Here is a 20277-nt window from a genome sequence, read left to right on the forward strand (position 1 = left end):
TTATTTACTTTATTATTATTACACTGACTCTAAACAGCTGGCTGCTGCAGCCCTTATTGTGCTTTCTGATGCCAAGAACTGTATTCTGGGAAATGTAGCAAGCACCCTCAATCTAGCAATGGCCTCTTTGGCTTTACCAAAGTTGCTTAATGCTTATACTAGAAATTGAACTCACTTTGGAGGGTTTCCGAATGTTCCAGAATCTTAATGAAAATTATTGGTGAGTGATTCAATGCTTAATTCCCCCCCCCCCCACTTTTTTGCATGTTTCTTAATAGCAATTCATTTGCATGAATCTAAGGATTCATGTCTTAATGATTAATGTTTTAATGAATTTTTAAATTGTCATTATTATTTATCATTTGTCTGTTGGCATTGAATGGATGCCTGTTGTGAAGCTGCCCTGAGCTGCTCCTCACATTCAATGTTCATGTGAGACCACATTTCTTCAAACTATTTGTTCATATATGCACATCTGGAGTACCCTGGATCAGCACATGGCACCTGGTGGGTGTCTGCACTGCATGGCAGTTGGATGGAGCTCACGTGGACCAGTGGTGCCAACCCCAGTTCAGTACCTCTGGACTGCACCTTTACCTTCTCTCTCTCATCCTTAGTTTAGCTGTGACTCACAGGCAAGAAACTGCAAGTGGTTGTCATTAGTTGCATCCACTCTTCAGTGGAGAAATGTAAGAGGGGAAAGAATAAATTGCTCTTTTCCTTCCCATCTCCAATCGCTCTGTCATGTGGTGAGTGACAATCATAAGCATGCCCATTGGTCACTGTTAAGCTGGGGATAAGAGCAGGAAAGTAAGTTCCACAGGTTCACACTGCCAAAAAGCATCTCACACTTTTTTTTACATGTAACAAGATCACTTTAAGTGACCTTGGTGGGCATTAGGGTGAATTGATCCCATGCATCATGTAGATGCCATGGAGTCCATCCAACTCCACTTCAACTCCTTTGGTGTTGATGAGCCTGTCTCATTAGAATAAACCTACAATGGTAAATCAACACTTAGGTAATCCCATTTACTCAACAGTTCTACTCCGGTTTGTAGCAGCATCTGTTTTTAAGTCTTTATATGACTGAGTTTACAGTTTAAATTGTCTTACATAATAAAATACTGTCTAAGTCAGTGAGTAAGACATTTCATTTTATACACTGTTTAGAATCCAATCACTTTTTAAAGTGGATTTGTGTGTTGTGTGGGGGAGGACTACTAAAAAGTGTTCACGTTGTTCTCCGGGATAAGATAATACTGTATCTTCAGGACTTTAACCTTATGGTTTGTTTGTGTTCTAATGTTCTAAATCTCAGGTAAACAGAAATGTCTTTTGTTCAAATTGCCCAAGAGTAGGAACTAACAAACTAGAGATTCACCAGGGAGCTTCTACAAGCTTGAAGAATCCAAAACACACTTTTCTTTTCTAGCTCAATTTTTGTTTAATTATGTTAAGTTTAATCAGAGTTGTATTTATTATGTTAAACTGCACACCAGATGTTTCAAGCTATGAGATCAATGCTATATTTCATATTTTCATTGTAAATGTTAACCTGGCAATATCAGGAATTTTAAATAGAAGTTAGAGTTGTGTTGATTACACTGCATAGCATTTTCATAATATACGAGGCTGCAATTGTTCCTGTTCTTATATTTATCCTCAGAACCTGGAAAAGTTATGATTAAAGACTGAAACTCTCAGAATCATATAGTTATCATAGCCATATCCAAGCAGCACGAGGGATTCTTGGAGGTGTAGTCCCATGAATAACTATCTCAGGCCATACATCTGATAATTATAATGCAGGAGATAAAGCAAAAGCATAACATTCGATTGTGAATGACTTTGTAATCCATAGACTTACTTTTCACAACATTGGCCAAGTTGCAAGAAGCCTTCTTGCAAATCATAAGGCCCTGCCAGTATACTTAAACTGCTCCATTCCATTTCTTCCCCTATCCACAACACGCTAGAAATGTTTGGAGTTCAGATACATTTCTGGAGACTGTGGGGTGTACCTTAGAACTGAACTTATAAGGAACAGTATCTACCCAAAGTGCAAGGCTGCTCTTTCTTACTTCCATGAATAAAGGAAGCCATGGGATGTTATAGGTGAATTCCATGTATAATCAGTGGCTGGGAAGATGTAACTGTGAAAGGAGACACTAGACATTTTTTTGTACATCTTCCACATCAATAAATATGTTGAGCAGAGCAGGGAATCCAGTGGTATATGGATAATCAGCAGGTGGGAAAATGTAATTGCTGTTGGTCATCTGGGATAACTGTAGAAGAAGACACTGGACATTTGCTTCGACATCTTCTGCATCAATACATATGTTGAGCAAAGCAGGGAATCCAGTGGCATATGTCACCAGCAGAATTGTATGCAATTGTGCACTTTTTCAGAAATGATTAGAAATAATTTGTGGAATAAATCATAGAATCCTTTTCCAATATTGGGACACATTATATGTCTTCCTTATAATCACAAAGGCAGTATACATGTTTCACTTATTCAGTTTCATTTATTAACTTTCTTCTGTTGCCACTTGCCAGTACTTTAATCTTTTGTCCTATTTAAAAAAAATAGGGTTCAATGTTAAATGCAGTTTCAGATGAAGTCCAAGAATATATAGCTCTCATATCCCTGTGGATATGGAGCCATACGGTATAGTATTGCAATTTATTGAGCTTGGTGTAACACTGTGAATCACATAAATATTGTGCACATCAGAGTTTAAGATGACATATGGCAATCATCAAGGCATTTAACCTTTTATCAAAGTTGCTTGCAAATGCACATGCAATGTTGATTTATAAGGGTTTATGTAAAACAAAAGGCTACGAGGACATAAAATAATTTTCAAGCACAATGTGATATTGTGACACTAAATATGTCTGAAAATTCTTCCCCCACCACTCAGGTATTTGCTGCTTTCGTTTGACCTTCAGGTGGTTTCTGAACTCTTGATGATCTTTGGGTAGATGATCACATTAAGTCATTTAAAAACAAACAAACCAAAATGCTACCAAGTCAGTGAAGAGTAGATACATTCTAGTCATAAATCCCATTCATTTTCATGGGATTACTCCGACCATGACTAAATATGGATCAGTGTATACGTTACACAGGTTCACAGAATTCAAATAAAAAAGTAGACATATGTTGCTAAAAGTGATATTAGTTTTTAATTTAACAAACATCTGTGTTGCAATTATTTCATGGCATTGAAATTATATCAATGCCTTTATGAAAAGCATACAATTGTTAGATGAGTCAGTGTACATTACACCATGCTCAATCAGCTTTTCATATGCACACATGGGCAATACTTAATATTTGAAAAAGGTTTACAAATTATGTATTTTGGTTGTTTTAATGAAGAAGTGCATGATTTAACAGATATATTAAGATAGCCCCTACCATAACTTTCTAAACTAGTGGTGGATACGAATTTAAGATAATTTCTGAACAGAATTCATAATGTTCTGGATATAATGAACATATGAAAAAATGTCCAAAAACAAAACTCAGGCAATTCATAATTGTGTGATCCATCAGTCAATACTAAGATGTATCACAACATTTGTGATTTCTGATGAAATTACACAATTTGACACACCCTCTTTGCCTGAACATAAGAAAGCACAGAACTTTTATGTGCTTCTTTAAAACCTATACCGAAGAGTCTTGGCTGATATTTTAAACAGAAACCTGGTTCACATTATTCTAGGCACAACAGAAAGACTTCTATCCATTCCATACTCATTAAATTTATCTCAGGAAGCTTCAGTATAGATTCTCTGGCCTGCCTTTTGAGCATTGTGCTATCTGGACATGTGTATCCAAGTTTTCACTTACTGGATTAATACGTAGATTGGAATGTAGCTACTTCAGTTTTTAGTTTTTGAAAACAAGATTTTTAGACAGGTTATTAAGTCAAAATATTGTAAAAATGTATACTTTGCTAAACAGAGTGGAAAAATAGATATTTTATGTCCAAAATGCATGCAATATATAATGTATTGTACATTTTACAATGTACATTTTGTACATTGTAAAATGTACAATCATTTATATTCTGTAAAAATGCATGTTTTGTTTTAAATAATAAAATAGTTTGATGTAGAAATGGGACAGAACATGCTTATGAACACATGTGAAAGTGATGTGGAACAGAAATAGACATCCATCCATCCTGAACACATGAAAACATTGTGAGAGTCACCTCACAAAACCAAGGTCAGGCAGCCTTCGGCAGGCAGGATTTCTGTCTGTCTCTAGTTCTTCCTAAACAAAGAGCTAGGAAATGTGAAATGGTAATGAGCCAGGAAGAACAAAATTGAACAGGTGAAACTGTTGGGAAAAAAAGGTAATAAAAACAACCGATAATGGTCCATTGAAATATAACAACAACAACAACAACAACCATTCTTTATTGATTAGTCAATTTTGACCATATCAAAACATGCAAAACATACAATGCATACACACTTGCCCATACATATAGTAAAACCATATATGAATAAAAGGCATCCCGGCCTACTGGCCTGTCAACCCACTCCTAAATGATTGTGCAACTACAAGATAATTTTTTTCCCCTTAAAATAGGGTTTGAGCGGGGGCAAGGGAAGGTAAAACTAGTGGCATGTCCATATTAAATTTTTAAATTTGAATTTTGTTGATGGTAGCAAGATCACCGTTCTCTGCTTCCATCTTCTCACGGATGGCCAGTGCTTTTTGCGTAAAAAGGGTCAATTTTGAAATAGTTTTTATCTGAACCCTGTAGAAGGATGTGCAATTTCTCCTTATTCTCTAAATAAGCATGGTTCTCCAGCAGAGGCTCCTGTTGTAGTAGGGACATTTTAAGAAAAAATGTTCTGAGTCCTCCACTTCTGCATCTACCTCATGACACCCACAGGTTCTCCTTGTATAGGGAATATTCTGATGTCGTCCCAGCTTGGACTTAATGTCGAGCTGCTCGAATCTAGCCCGGGTAAAAAGTTTTCTAATATATAGTGGAAGTATAAAAAAGAGATAAATTTCCATGCTCATGTTACATTTGAATTTGGCCAGGTATGGAGTGGCTCTAGCTTGCGCTATGATCATTAGACCATTTTGTGCAGCAATGTTGAGAGCTCTTTGCTATACAATTGAGCACACATTTGCCCCAAAGTTTATTAACTCATGGGGGGCAAAACCTATCCTACTGACTGTGTGACCAAATCTGCTTAGCCAAGATGACCACTCTTTGTGGTTTTCGTGTTCTAGTAGACACATGGCTGGGAGTCTGTATGATTGCATTTGTCTTATTTTGTACCACCAATTGATCTACCTATTCAGAATTACAGTGGAAATTGGGGGCACTCCCATCTTTGCTCTCACTGCAGCTGACAGGGATGATCTCTCCACACCTAAGCCAATTTTCAGGTGGCGAAGTTGGAATCTCTCTACCAATGAAGGGTCTTGTTCACCCCATATTTCAGCTCCATACAAAGCGATGGGGAACACCTTTGCCTTAAGAACCTTCAGAAAGGGGTTCAAGGAACCTGGGTCATTGTGATTACATAATTTATTAATTGCCTGCGCAGCATGATCAGCTTTTGCAATACTTAATTTTAGGTGTTGGGTCCATACCCCAGATGCCGCAAAGTGTAAACCTAAGTATTTAAATGTCCTCACTTGCTCCACTTTGTGCCCATCAAGGTGCCAGTTGGAAGCCTTAGCTTTCTTACCAAAAACCATTATTTTGGATTTTTCTTTATTTATAGTGAGGGCAATTTCAGTACAATATTGGCTTTTTTGCAGGGACCTCCTTAACCCAACTGGGGTGGTGGATAACAATACTATGTCATCTGCATATATCAAATGTTTGTCTTCCTGTCCATAATCTTCGGACTGTGACATTCTTTCATATTCAAATATTCCACAATATCATTAATATAAAAATTAAAACAGAACGTTGCCAATAAACATCCCTCTCTCACACCCCTAGTTGTAGATATACCATTGAAGACCGCCCCGCTGTTATCTAATCTCACTTTAACTGAGGAGTTATCATATAGAGCAATCATAAGAGCCAGGAGTCTTTTATCTATGTTGGACTTTGAAAATTTCCTCCAGAGTAGCCCTCGTCTTATAGAGCCAAAAGCAGCGGACAGGTCTATAAAAGCAACATATAAACTTCTGTTCATTGATGAATATTTGTCAATTACATGCTGAAGAACAAAAGCATTGTCTATAGTGGAGTAGCCTTGCCTAAAGCCTGCTTGTTCTTCTTTTATTATCGAATTATTTTCAGCCCATTCCACTACTTTGTCCAGTAGATATCTTGCGTAGATCTTTGCTGCTATGTCAATAAGGCTGATTGGGCGATAATTCCTAGGGTCGGCTTTAACTCCTTTCTTTAGAATTGGCACTATAATGCTTAGTTTCCAGCCTGATGGAACAGAACATGCCTTATTTATATGATTGAATAAGCCCGCTAATAGTTGGACCCAACAATCTATATTTTGCTTGAACAGTTCTGGTGGGAGAAAGTCTTCCCCTGGGGCTTTGTTTGCTTTCAGCCTTGTTATAATTGTTTCCACTTCCGCTGCTTGGAGTGGTAGCCATGAGGGAAGGGGATCTGCTCCTAAGATTGATTCAATGCTTAATTCCTCCGTTCAGGACAGTGATGTATTGAATAGTTCCGTATAAAGGTCTTCCCATTGTGCTGCTGGAATAGGTGATTCAATATCAAATCATACTTCCTTTAATTTTTTGGCTACAGTATCCCAAAAGAAAATGGAGTTATGTGTGGAAATTGTAAGTTCAAGATCAGACCATACTTTCATATTATAGGTCTTCTTTTTATCTGCAATCAGTTTTTTTTATATTGCCTTCTAGTTTTTAACATATGGCATGTGTATCTGAGTTGTGGGTATGTTGGAGTACTCTTATGGCACTTTTCAGTTGCTTCCTTTTTGGTTGACATTCATGATCAAACCACTTATTGGAATTCGAAGTGGTCAGTAGTGGTTTTTTATTGGATGTCTCTGTCAGCACCCCCTTTAGTCCATTAACTAAAGAGTTATAGGCATCAAAAACAGCCTGTATATTATTTGTCTCTGATTGGATTTATTTTTTAAGAAGGCCTGCTTCTGGAGGGTCGATGATGTCCTTTAAGTGGATTAGATTAACAAATTTCCATCTAAGTCTTTTATTATATTGTAATTCCAATGTCAGGCTCTCCTGATTGGTGCTAAGTGTGGGCCTTCTAAGTTCAGTGTGCAGGAGGCATCTCACTGTCACAGGTTGGTGATCGCTATCCAATCTGGGAATTACTTCCAAGGGTGTAAATGCTGGCTGGAGTTCCCTAGATATGCAAATGAAGTCTATAGCACTACTGGCATTTGCTGAATGGAAGGTGAATGAGTATATAAATTCTTCATTTAAGCCTCTAAGGATTGTGAGATCGAATTTGTGCAGTAGGACCACCACTGAAATATGTTTTCCCCTTGTTTTCTTCTAACATTTATGCCCTAACTTTAAATTGAGAATGGCTTCCCATTCAGATAGTAATTTTGTCTGGGTAAAATAGAGAGTGATGTGGATCTTGAGGTCCCTCAAACAGTGTTTGAGGTGGTACTGGAAACAGCCCTTTCATCCTGTGTCACTAGAAATCTGTTGAGTACAAATCTGGCTCTAACCTGTATGTTCATACCTAATGATGAAAAATTTCCTTTTTATTTAGCAGAAGTTAGAGGAGCTATTTCTGGGAATGTAATCTTCTGCACTGGAAAATCTCCAGGATTAGCGATCTGCTAACATAAAGTAGCAGGTTGCAGCTGAAGAGTGGGTATGTTTTCAAATGAGGAAAAAAGTAATAATGGGTAGTTCCGGCAGAAAAGAGTAAAAGAAAACACACAGAGTTGTAGAAATATAGTGCTGTACTATGTAAGTTATATCTTCCAATGTCACCTTTTTATGTGTTCAACAAATAAATTCATATGAAAAACTAAACCATTAAGCAATATAGCAAATGTATGACAGCATTAAATATAGCTTCCAAATATTTGTTTTCTTTCTTTCCAAAATCCATTTTGAACAACATCTGAATTTTAACTGACTACCTGGTATCCCCTCATCCTGAGTTCAGATATGTGAAAATCAGTCACCACTACCTGCCAACACCCTTGTAAAAATATAAAATGTGATCAAGAACTGAAAATCCCTTAGGTGCTCTGACCTGATTCCAGATCTCTCTGACATTCCCCAGCTGGTATCATTTAGTCTGAATCCATCATGTAATAAACTTGGTGAATAACTCTCCCCAAACCTTTTGCCACTGAAAGTTCCACCCAGGGAGCGATAATTCAGATGAGTCCAACATACAAGCAAGCTGAAGAAAGCAGAAACTTGATCAATCACAGCATAGTGCTTAACTCCAGACCACATTACCTCCCATTCAAATCTTGTGAGGCCTCTTCTACACTGCCACATAATCCATATTATGAAAGCAGATAATCCACATTATCTGCTTTGAACTGGATTATCTGAGTCTACACTGCCATATAATCCAGTTCAAAGCAGATGATCTGAATTTTATATAGCAATGTAGGAGGGACCTGAGTTTCACTTGAGAATGAAAACTAGAGAGGGATCCTGTCCTTTTAATGGCTATAGCTGTTAAGAGAGAATTTCAGCAAGTGTCACTGTCCCCTGTTTTGTCTGGTAACCCTAGTATATAAGTACATCAATTCTTCTCAAAAGCAACTTTTAAAACTCTGGAGTTAACCAGAAATTTGTAATGTGTATATATGTTAGGTGAATTAACATAATGGATGCATCTGGTGAAGTGATTTGGAGTCCACATGATTTTATTTGTCTCAGGCTGGATTTACACTGCCATATAATCCAGTATCTGATCCCAGATTATCTGCTTTGAAATTGATTATATGAGTCTACACTGGATTATATGGCAGTGTAAGTGGGGCCTTAAAATTGCCAGAAGACTTGTCATCTGTGATCAGTGATCTTACAAAGATCTCAGATATGTAATCTAGGTTGAATATCCCTAATGTGGAATTCTAAAATCCAAAATTCTCCATTATCCAAAACTGTCTACATGGATGGCTAAGACAATTACATCTGTCCTTTCTGATGATTTAATGTACACAAAATTTTGTTCATCCACAAAGTTATTAAAATATCAGGTATAAAATTACCTTCAGGATATATTTATAGGACATGTATGAAACATTAATGGATTTTGTGTTTAGACCTTGATCCTATTTTCATGATATCTCATGTTATATGTAAACTACAGGTATTACAAAATCCAAGAAAAAAGTCTTCACTGACTGGAAAGGTGATGTTCTGTACAGACACTCCTAATTCTGTTTTTGTTTTATCCTTTTCTCCCAGTTCATCATCATATCTTTTGAAACTTTTTGTTACAGTTTTAGTTGATTCCAGAAGTCAGAGAGGCAATATATGGTTAAAAATCCTGCCTTTGATTTGAACTGGATTATCTGAGTCTACACTGCCATATAATCCAGTTCAAAGCAGATGATCTGAATTTTATATCGTAATATAGCGAAGCCACCTTGCTGAACATGCTGAACATCTCCCCCTTCTCCTTTGGGCTCATCATCCAGCAGGTGTTTGATAACGGCAGCATTTATAATCCTGAAGTTCTGGACATCACCGAGGAGACCCTGCGAGGCTGTTTCCTGGAGGGTGTCCGCAACGTTGCCAGCATCTACTTGCAAATCGGCTACCCAACCGTTGCCTCTGTGCCCCACTCCATCATCAATGGGTACAAACGGGTCCTGGCTGTGGCTGTGGAAACAGACTACTCTTTCCCATTGGCTGAAAAGGTGAAGGCCTTCTTGCCTGACCCCTCAGCTTTTGTGCCGGCTGCTCCAGTCGCAGTGGAGACAGCTGCCCCGCCGCAGCAGCCCCAGCCAAGGTGGAAGCCAAGGAAGAATCGGAAGAGTCAGACGAAGATATGGGATTTGGTCTCTTTGACTGATGGCTGCTGGTTGTTGTTTTTTGTCATCTTCCAGTTGGAATAAGAAAGGAAAGGAACAAAATAAAGTACTACTTTTACCTGTCCAAAACAAATACTGCCTTTGCTGTTCCTTTCATAACAGCAACCTATACTATGGAGCATTTTTAATTTTAGAAACATGCTCATTTGCAAAAAGCGTTTTAGGTTGCTTGTCTATCATTTTCAAATGAAAATTGTATAGTTCCTAGACGTTACTTGCTGACAGAGGTGGATTCTTTGTTGATCAGGAAGGTCAACGCCTTTAATCAGATTTGTGTCATTGCTTTACATTATCAAAGAGAAGGAGATTCCCTCTGCCTTCATTTGAAATCCAAGGTAAAAAAAAATCCAGTCAGCAATTTTATCTATAAAAAAGAAGCAACAACGGTGACAACAAAGCACTCAATAATTTACTTAGTTCAGTACTTGTTATTTCCTTAACCCTCCCTCACACCCTGCTTAAAATGCCTGTGGCTGCCATCTAACTGCAGATAGGAATTATGTTAAAATGAAGAATCTTTGTCTCTCTAATTCAAATATTGATGGATTCCAAGGCCTAAAATACCTTTTCATATTTCAATAACACTCAAAGACCATGCCTGAAACCAAAATGAGCTCAACTAAGAAGCTGTAAGTTTGGCAATAAGATTTAATCTCTATGACAATCCAAAGAAGGGATTCATTTTTATTGTTTGATCTTAATTTAATTACAAGGGAGGGTGGCAATGCCAAAGTAATGATATTATTTTATACTTTCTCCAATCCCAGTTCTTGGCTTTGGGGGAAAAATCAAGTAAGCAAGCCATGTTTAGTAGGGGAAATGTGTTTGTTTTAGCTATCTAATAATTCACAGCTTTGAGACGAAGCTAATATGCTTTATGTAAAAGACTAATATCTATCTATGGGAGTGCTTTTCCTGACCCATCTGGTTTGTCAGAGAAGTCTCCTACCTCTGATATTTATACAATATCATGCAAATGTCAAAATCTGAATGTCATCTTCAAAGACCCTTTTATGTCAGGCAACCCCTTTATAGGGGGAAAAATAAACAATGTTATGTATGCATGCTTGATGCCAGTCCAATTAATAAAAGCCTTTTTAGCTATGCTTGGCTACAAGCAAGTTTCTCTTTTGAAAATGAACAGAGGGAGAATGAGATAAAAGGTCTGCATTGTTTCCTTGCAAATTTTACAGTTTCATTTTTAATTTGTGTTTGGATGTGAGGATCTTGGTACAGATGGTGTGATAGTCCACAGTATGTTCTGAGAACCTGAAATGATAACAAAGATATGCAAATTGAGAGGGTGCTTTGGATGAAAGCCAGGATATCCAATTTCACAATAGCTGAAAACAAATCGATGTGCCCGGCAAACTACTCAGAGTAGCACTAGGAAATGTAACTGTGCCAAAACAAATTATATTAATGACCCGAACAGTTTGTTGAATTCTATTGGCTAGCTTAATGTTGGTTACATTTGTCTGCTTTGGCACTTCATTTAATGCACAAAACAACTTTGCTAAATGGGGAGAAAAACACTTAATGAAAAATCAATCTCAGTAATTGCAAAATAAAGTTATACGAGTATTTATTTTATATTTGAGAACCTTCCAGTGGTTGTTAATTTGAAATGAAACCAGAAAAGGTATGTGCTCAGTAGCCACAAATAAATAGTGGCGTTGTCATATGAAAAAAACAGTGGAATCCTGGGTATTTATTTATTTATTTGTAACATTTATATTCTGCCCTTCTCATCCCGAAGGGGACTCAGGGGGGAGCACAACATATATACAGCAAGCATTCCATGCCAGTACAGGAAATAATTATAAACATACACAAACAATTTCACCTACAGCAGCCAATTGTTTGGTATTTCAGTATTAACAATTATAATGCTTTGCTACTCTCTAGAGCACTGCTTCTGAAACTGTGGGTCCCAAACGCAAATGGGGTCCCCTTAACACAATGTTGGGTTCACATACAGCAACAATAAAAGGTTTCTGAATGACAACAGTTTACAGTGGACTCTGCAGAAAATGCTTCAGGTGTCTTCCACAAAAAGGAGCATCAACCTGTTTCGAAAGCCTTGCAAATGATTATTTATTATAGTAAATGTACAATGTTTATACTTATTTTATAGGTCTATATATACCTGGAGTCATGTAAACGTTTCTTGGGTGGAAAGGGGTCACGAGTGAAAAAATCCCTGCTCTAGACATCTCTAAACAGATATATCTATTCTAATGCTACAGTTCTGCTCACCATTTCCTGGAAGCTGGTGGTGCCAAATGTCCTGGGAGCTTCTTCCAAGTAAGGTTGCTCAGGATTCTGTTGATGATATGATATCACCCCAGTTTTCATGAACAAAGATTTGTTCCTTCGATCTAAGGGTGAAGACAGATGAAACACTATGATTAGTGAAAGTTATGAGTGCTGTGATTTCCTTTAAGAGAGAACTGTCAAAGCACACACCTGAAAACTGGTTTTATCTTCCCATCACTCAGGGGAAACCTGTTTTTTCATATGTTGAATGAGAGTTCTTCCAGACCAGATTAGCCTAAAGAAGTGGGAGTTTTTACAATATAACTTGGGTTTTGCCAGTTGTTATATCCTCTGTCTCTACACATTCTGTGATAATGTGCCCTTTGGGATGGCATTTTGAAACACCTTTCCATATTGGTACTTAGGACTCTTCCCTGGCCCATTCAACCACCTATGTATTTATTCTTCAACAAATGATAAGTGGAGTCACATAGTAAATTATTAATCACAGAAGCAGACACATGGAAGATCATATAATCTAACAAAGAAAAGAAAAAGTGGGTAATGGGACATAAGGATTTTGCAATATACCTGTCTGAATGTATCTCTCCTTATGAACCATCTAGGACCCTAAGATCTTCTGGGGAGGCCCTGCTCTTGGTCCCACCTTCTTCACAGACTCGGTTGGCGGGGACGAGGGACAGGGCCTTCTCAGCAGTGGCCCCTCGGCTATGGAACACCCTCCCTAGGGATATCAGATCGGCCCCACCCTTCTAACATTTTGAAAAAAGTTAAAACCTGGCTTTTTGAGCAAGCTTTCCCAAATGCAATGTAGCAGACAAACTCTGATCTTCAGAACAACTGGACAATGTAATTGTGTAATGATTTTAGTAATGAGATGCTGTGGATTTATGTTTTTATTGGTTTTATTTTATTTTATCAAATGTTATTTATGCTAAATGTTTTAATTGTTCTTTGTTTTGTATGCATCTAATTGTGCCATTTGTAAACCACTCTGAGTTGCCTTCGGGCTGAGAAAGGCGGTATATAAATATGGTAAATAAATAAATAAATAAATCTTAACAGTAGAATTGTCTCTGTGACAACTGGTACAATCCATCTTTTGTTCTGCATATCTATACAGGATTTTTTGAATGGATGTTCAGTTATATAAGCTCTATTTGAAAGGGTCTGGCCAGTGATTTAAAACTGGCCCTCTCATTTCAGAATGTCACAGCTTCAAGGACTAACTGGTGCTAACATCGGACTCATCTGGGAACCGTGTGAAAACATGTTTGTTCAGCCAAACTTCCTGGACAAAATAAGCTCTTTATTATTGGATTTATTTGGACTGTGCAGAATGGTTCTGCTCTTTACAAAAATGTTCTAATCTGTTTGTTTTGACTGCATCCCAGACTGAAATAAAAAAAATCCTTTGTTAATGAATCAATTAATTGGCGTAACCAGTTGTAGTCCAGTCCTTCAGTGCAAACTCTTAACCACTTATAAATTGAGGTCTTTTGCTGAACCATTACTCTATCTGAATCATATCTATGTTGTCTAGCAGAGACTATCTGCAATCTCAGATGGGAAGTACTTCCTTGGTTTTGAAAGACTCATAGAAAAGCCTGGTGTTTGAAGACCCCATAATGTGCAACATATGCTTTGCCAGAGAAATCCCTTTATTTCCCTCCTTGACTAAGTACCTTTCCTTCTCTGTTCTATACCTGACAATGGTTCCATCATTCCATTGAGAAATGCCATTTCATATTTTTAAAATGTTATCCTTTAATTTTATTTTCTGCTAGCTATCTCAAAGATGCAGCACATGTGCAACAGACCCCCACACCTTACCCTGCCTACGGCATGTTGAACAGTCTGCATACAACAGGTTGAGCTCTAATTACTAAAAGCCAGTCTAAATAAATGTTTCAGAAATATGCTCACTGCGCATTTGGCCAGCCTCCAGGATTAGAGAGTTCCCTAGCTGTGGGCCAGCCACCTCGCATGCCTCTCTGCTCATTCTGCTTTGAACCTGGTTCACAGATGGTGCCATTTAAAAAGGAGAGTGCAGTGAGGCATAGGGAAGGTGCTGATCTCTTCAGGAGGTAGAGGGAAGTGAGTCTCTTTACCTTAGGTAAAATAGTTTGAGTGATTCCTTCTTTCCTTAAGGTTTGGCTGAGGAGTTTGGGACTCACGGAGGGGCCAGAATCATAAAATCAGATCTTTTTTTTTAATTAGAATTTTATTAATTTTATATAGATTACAATGAAAGAGTGAGAACAATAAAGTATAAGAAAGTGAGGAAATGAAGGGGAAAAAAGAAAAAAGAAGAAGCAAAAGGATGCTAAAATCCCAAATAGCCCCTACAAAAATTAAAATAAAGTAAAAAATAACTACAAAAATACACAAAACACACAAAAAAAGAGAAAAGAAAAACAAAAAAAATGACTTCCATTCCATCTTCTTGGATCATATCTTCTTATTATTCAAAAATATAAAATAAGTTCTAAACGAAATTGTCTCTCTTGTTTCTTATTTTCCCAATTTGTCCAGATATTCATGGAGATTATCCCAGTTCGTTCTTCTTAGTATCATACCTGTATTTTTCTTCAACAAAAAAGTCAATTCATCCATGTCCTATCTCATCCCGTATTTTCTTCTTTGTGAATTGGACTCGGTATATTTGATCCACCTCTTGCTCAAGCTCATCCTCCTCCACCTCCAAGACCCTGGCCAGGAGATTTAACACTGTTGACCTTATATCTTCCTTTGAATTTTCTTGCATATTTCTTAGCCTTAATTGATAATCCATTTGTTTTTGTAGTAATTTTTCTTGTTCTAATTCCATTCTTTCTTTTTGTTTCTCCAGTGACTTAATTTTCTTCATAATTTTTGCCTGTGTCTCATCTGTTTCAATTTTTCCCGCTTTTAAAACTTCCACCTCGCCTGCCAGATTGTTTAGTTCTTTCTTCAACTCTCCAAACTCTTCCTTCATTTCTTTTTTTCATATCTTTAAGATCCTTATCTAATTTCTTGTAATGTTCTTCTTGTTTTTTGTAGTATTCTTCTTGTTTGTCTGTCATGTCCTTCTTCATGGCATCTTGTTTTTCAGAAAGCTTCTTAATCTCCTTTAGAATATTCTCCATATTCACCCCTCTGTCTAAAGGTCCTCTTCTCAGCTGATTTTAAATGCCTCTAATTAATTTTATTAATTTTATTATTGTCTGCTTCTCGGCCTGGTCTTATTTTGCGTCTGCTTCTCGTCCTCGTCCGCTGCCTGTCTGCTTCTCCTCCTCGTCTGTCGCCCGTCTGCTTCTCTTCCTCGTCTTTATTCTTTAAATTCCTTCTTTATTGCCTTCAGAGAATGATCTGTGTCTTAATTATTAGACCTCTTCCTGCCTCCGTTTGCCTCTTCTGCCCTTTTTTGCTTTGCTATCTTCTTCACTTCTGCCCTTGTGCTCTTATGCTCTTCTCTGCCCTTTAAAACCTTTTTGGACCTTTGGATTACCACTCCCAGCCTGCACTGCTCTCTTCTTCCTGTGTTGTTCCACAGCAGCCTTCCGTTTCGTCAGTTCCTATCTTGCTTTTCTTCAATTGTTTATAAAGAAGGCCAGCGTAGACCAAACAACAATGGAGCCAAGGTCGTTTCTCCTCACACTGTAAGCTAATTCAATTTCTTGTAGTGCCCATTAAAGTCTCTAATTTAGATAGCAGTGCGGGGGTGTAGCCTAATGTTTAGAGGAGAGTACAAGGGCCCCGATATTTATAAAGTTCTGTTTTCTTTGATACTTTTAAAAATACTTATACCAAATCCTTTAGACTTTAAAGTTCATCCAATTTAAAATCAACTTATAAAAACACTCTTCTTATTATAGATTCTCTCCTTTACTATCTTCTTCTTTTCTCCTTATAAAAGTACTTGATTTAATCCCTCTTTGCCTAGATTCCGAGTGATAGGTCCCTCCCCCTCTTATATTACCTTGAAGATGAAATTTCTTCTTTCAGGAACACAGTCCCTTTAGCCCCCTAACGGGGGGGTTCATTCTTCTTTAGAATTCTTATCTTAAAAATGGGGTGGAGGCGGTTGGACAAGCTCAGCCGAGCCTGATCATGTAGAGCAGCCCGCTCCCCTTTTGGTGCTCTCAGATCCTTCGATTCCCCCTTAATAGGGGGGCCTTGGGGTCTTCAAAGCACCCAGGGGATTTACGATCGCCTTCGCCTTCGATCCGGTCAAAGGTGGGGAGCTATAGCTCGACTTTGCCACTCAAAACAGGTCCTCCCTGAGAGAGCTTTCCCTCAGCGAGGCTTCCCCGTCGCCATTCCCACCGGAAGTCATAAAATCAGATCTTTATGACATCACAATGGAATTAAAATTTCAATGAGTTCTAATATATATCCTATTGAGCCATGAATTTATCAGACATCTGGAAAGATTAACCTCTTAACCTTATACTATTTTCTTTTATATTTCCTTGGCCCATAAGTGTATGGCATGCATTCATTTTGTAAAAGAAAGTGCCCAATTTTACACTAAGGAAATCTGGAGCTTATAGGAGATTTTATCTGAAGACCCATCATTGGGATTGGGCTGAAATTGTGTTTAGTGAATTGGCATATTTCAATGGCTCACATCTTTTAGAGATATTTCAAGGGACTATGTTAACCCATAATCATTAAAACAATATGTCAGGCTTTAATTCTACTGTTGTTCAGAAATTGAAGTACCCAGGGAACAGACAGTCAGCTTTATTATTATACAATGCTGTGGTTTAAAGATATTTTTAAAATAGGAATAAAATAAGAATGAGAAGGTAAAATTTAAAAAGCAGCAACTGAAACCTTGCTTTAAAGAAATACCTTGAAGCTGTCCATCAGTTTCACAGACACACACAAATCCAGAGTGATGAGGCAGCGCGCTCTCTGCCTTCATGCATAATACATACAAAATAGGTGAAGTAGTATGTAAAGTGAATTTTAATTGGTTATAATTGTCATTTCATTTAGTAAAGTATTATCTGGAGACCAGGATATCAATTAGCACTTCGTGGACTCTGTTACTTGTGAAAATATGCATATACAGAGAAGATGTACTCTCGTTGTAGATATACTTTAATTAAGAAAACGGTACAGCAAATTAAAGACCTTTAAAGTATTAATTAATTGCTCTATAGATTGGTTTGGAGTATCAACTTAGGGAAGTTACAATCGCTGGGTCTGATGTGAATGAGTTAAGAGAAATACTATACCAGATCCTTGGTTAGAGCTGTATGCCTGTGTGTATGTATATGCAAAGATCTTTTTTTTTCCAAAATGGATTAACGTGAACTTACGAAAGCTTCCTTCATTGGCTTGCACATTATTCACATTATGGTTAAGTTGAAAGAGTTCTAAAAACATTATTGGAATGTTAAAAATCAAGCTATTTTCATTTTGTGTTTTTGCTCCCACCCCGGTGTCCTGCTGGTACTGTTGGTGTATTTCTTTGCATATGTCCTTCATAGTCCTGGTACTTAATAAACATCCCGGTATCAATGAAAGTAAAAGAAAAATGATTGACATCAGCTGCTATATTATTAAACTGTTGGTTACCAAGGCAGTTTCCTCTCTCTCTCTCTTTTTCCATTGGGATGAAGCAAGACCTCTCCCTTTTTAACCACTTGCACTGAATGACTTCTACACCCAATATATAAGGGGGAGAAGAGGATGAATGTCACCTCTCTTCTCTTCCTGCTCCCGCCGACACATACTCCTGCCTTTGATTGACAGCTACTAATAACCTTCCTGCCCTAAGTGCCATGGAGACACTTTATTAGGACAAACAGCCAAGGAAATCTAGGAAGGAAGCCAAGTCTGCAGTGAGTTATTATCGGGCTTGTATTTATCTCAGCTTTGTAATTTTTTCCCAGTGATATGCAAATCCTGAAATAGATCTTCCTCTGTTGAAGGACAGGTCCCTCTGTTAATTGATCCACTGAGATTCAGCCTAACCTCTTTTAGCTATGAGCCAGGGAAACATGCTACATAAAAGACTCTCTGCACTGTATACAGTTCACATAAATTCACCGCCATGCATACAGCAAGGAGAGCCTTTGCACAGAAAATAGCAGTTTGGGAGCTACAGTTTCCATATCCGTGCGATCTGCATAACAAATCAAAATGATTTATTTATTTGCTTATTAGGTGCTTTGACATTTATGCTATTTATTATAAACAAATCTGATTTTTCAGGAAGCTTGCAGGCTCTCTGAAAACCTGAGCCAGGCATGTCTTGAAATGACATTCAAGCTCAACCAACACCTATTTGAATGAGATGTTAAAGAAAATCTACCTATATTTAGAAATCATATCAATGTGAGGAGTTGTAACCCATGTTCATGTTCTAATAACATATGCTCTGGAGTCAGTAAATGTTTCCATTCTTTGCTTTCTCATGTAAATTGGGAATAAAATCTCAAACCAATACTTTAATGGCATTAGCAGTAACAAAGACAGAAATGATTTGTCTTCATTGGCATGCAGATCTATTTATTTAAAAGGTTTGAGAGATGTGTTTAGAAAGAAGAGCAGTACAGCTAACAAAGAAAAAAAATCGAGCAAATAAAATTAGCAGAGAATCGCCCAAAGCTTAGGCAGGGTTGCATAAAGTAATGATAATATTAATGTTTTAGACTTTCTACAGAACCTTAACCTTCTTGTCCTCAAGGAACCAAAATCTCTTCATTAAAAATATTACTTTACCTGATCCATAAATCTCTGTGTGGTTGGAGTACTTGGATTTGAGCCAGATTAGCTCTCTGAAATCCAAGGGACTTAACTGTTATTTTAAATTCAAGTAATCTGACTTATTTGGTTTGAGGACAGATGCAAATTACTATTCCAAAACTGACAGTGCAGTTAAAAGTAGCAAGCATTTACAAGAAGGAACATATTTATATATTTGCTTATGGCTCATCCTTTCAAAGTGGGAATACCCTGAGGGGTAACTACAACTTCTTCACACATGTATTTGAGTGCTGGTGTTATCTATCTATCTATCTATCTATCTATCTATCAATCATCTATCTATCTATCTATCTACCTACCTACCTAACTAACTAACTAACTAACTAACTAACTAACTAACTAACTATCATCAGAAGATGTGAGGAACTCTAATCTCTCATTAGGTCCAACTGAATATGGAGATGATTTTGTTACCTTTTTATGTGGAGTTAGTATGAAATCAGTTAGTACCAGTTTTGTCTCTGGTGAATTCTGATCAACAAAGCTAGCTCCTTTCAGAATTTGAAGCCATGTAGGTATTTTGTTCACAGGATCTCCTAGGAAGCTTTCTGAAGATCATAAAGATCCAGATAGGTCCACCCTCAAAATTTCATCAAAATCATCATCAAAATGTTCATTGGTGACTTAGATTTCTCTGAGTGGCAGGGGAATTGATCTCCCTATGAGATCATATTAGCATTATAGAATTGAGACTTTCATCTCCCAGTAACCCAGTTTGCTTCTTTGGAATTATCAGCTAGAGAGGCTCTCGTCTTCCCTAAACTACATTTCCCAGAGTTTTTCAGGAGCAAACCAGGTGATAGGGAGATGAAAGCCTTTGTTCTATAATGCTAACGTGATCTCTTCCAATTGAGTACAGGGGTTCCTTCCTAGTAAAAGTGGGAATGAGGGCACAGAGAGTTTGGCACTGAAATTCATTATGTAGCTTTGTAATTATGGTAATTAGGCATTCTTGTCTCTCCAATAGGATTCCATCCAATGATTACTTTCAGAAAACAATAGGAAAAAGAGGGAGACCACACTAGGAGTGAATTGATTGGGATCTGAGCTAAGTTGTTAATGAACAGGGATTTGGGGGTACCTCACTTATAGGGTTGTCATACATTTAAATTCTCATCAGATAGACAGGGGGAAAGTGAAGGAAAGCAAGGGTAAGGGGAGGGAACCATCCTATACTGTTCTCTC

General features: G+C 37.5%; 1 long non-coding RNA gene across 1 annotated transcript in view; it reads left to right on the top strand.

Moving 5' to 3' along the window:
• The first annotated feature begins 15836 nt into the window (after positions 1-15836).
• The window catches only part of LOC137096636 (uncharacterized), a 28631-nt gene continuing 24190 nt past the window's right edge, over positions 15837-20277 (top strand). Inside the window, exon 1 of the long non-coding RNA XR_010909566.1 lies at positions 15837-15968. This is a non-coding gene — a long non-coding RNA (uncharacterized lncRNA). The remainder of the gene's footprint in view (positions 15969-20277) is intronic.

This window comes from Anolis sagrei, chromosome 3, assembly GCF_037176765.1.
Source record: "Anolis sagrei isolate rAnoSag1 chromosome 3, rAnoSag1.mat, whole genome shotgun sequence".
NCBI classification, from domain to species: Eukaryota; Metazoa; Chordata; class Lepidosauria; order Squamata; family Dactyloidae; genus Anolis; species Anolis sagrei.